The following is a 1,559-nucleotide window of genomic DNA, read 5'->3' on the forward strand; positions in this document are numbered from 1 at the left end:
ACAGCCTAAGAGAGGAAGACCCTCAATGAGATGGGTTGACTCAGTGACTGGGGAAATGGGGGTAGGTGTGTCTGAGACAACAATTTTGGCACAGCATAGAGCAAGGTTATGAGTTGTTGTTGCAAGTGACTCGATGGCACATAACAACGACAACAATTCAAATATCAGTCAGCCTTACCCTTAACCAGCAAAACCGAGCAAGTGAAACTGTCTGGACTTTTCTTAGCTGTGTAGTACTTATGATTTTGCAGTAGTGACTCATTTAAAAATGCATCTTAGATTTTCAGCCTTCATTTTTACTCCTTTTTAGGTTGGTTAAACAAGAAAAGTACACATAATGTTACTTATTCAATGATATTTTATTAAAGTCTGCTGTATAATGGAACTCTTGTGACTTTGTGGTAAGGAGTTGGGCTGCCAACACAAAGGTATGTAGTTCAAATCCACCAGTTGCTTCATGGTAGAAAGATGAGCACTCTCCTCCTGTGCCATTTACTCCCACTGGAGGACCAGCTATGAGTCCGCTTTTACTTGAGAGCACGAAACAACTGTTTATTATTTAGTGTGTTGCTGTTGTTATGTGCCATCCAGTCACTTGCGACTCATAGTGACCCTATGTATCTTAGCCCTAAACTCTGCTCTGTCCTGTGCCAATTGCACTGTCTCAAATACTCCCATCCTAATTCCCCTAGTCACTGAATCAATCCACATCATAGAGGGCCTTCCCGTCCTGCACCTGGCCTTCACCCTCCCACCCATGATGTCCTTCTCCAAGGACGGGTCCCTCCTTACAACATGTCCAAAGTATGTCAGACAAAGCTTCAGAATGCTTGCCTCCAAGGAGCAGCCTGGTTTAACTCTCTCCAGGACAAAACTGTTCATTCTCTTAGCAGTCCATCGTATATTCAATACTCTTCTCCAGCACCATAGCACAGTCATCAATTCTCCTTCTATCCTTCCTACTCATTGTCCAACTCTCTGACACATAACAAGTGATTGCAAAGACCATGGTCTGTACCAGACAGACCTTAGTCTGCAGAGAGACACCATTGCTCTTCAGTACTTTGGAGAGTTCCCTAACAGCAGACTTTCCCATCACAATACGTCTTTTAATTTCCTGACTGCTGGTTCCAAGAGTGTTGATTGTGGAGCCAAGAAAACTAAAGCTGTGAACAATCTCAATTTCTTCACCATCCATCCTGATGCTGCCAATTGGTCCAGTGGTGAGAATTTTTGTCTTCTTGATGTTGAGCCTCAGTCCATATTGAAGGCTGCCATCCTTGGCCCTCTGCAGCAAGCCCTTCAGGTTCTCCTCAGTTTCAACAAGCAGGGTTGTGTCATCCACATAACACAGATTGTTAATAGATCTTCCACCAATCCTTACACCACATTTCTCCTCATAGAGCCCAGCCTCCTGGATAATCTGTTCTGCTTATAGGTTCAAAAGGTATAGAGACAGGACACATCCCTGGCATACACCCTTCCCAATTTTGAACCACGCAGTGTTTCCTTGCTCTGTTCAGACGACTGCATTTTGGTCCAAGTATAGGCTTCACATT

Source organism: Elephantulus edwardii, unplaced genomic scaffold (assembly GCF_000299155.1).
Source record: "Elephantulus edwardii isolate Elephantulus edwardi_28Jun2011 unplaced genomic scaffold, EleEdw1.0 scaffold00321, whole genome shotgun sequence".
NCBI classification, from domain to species: Eukaryota; Metazoa; Chordata; class Mammalia; order Macroscelidea; family Macroscelididae; genus Elephantulus; species Elephantulus edwardii.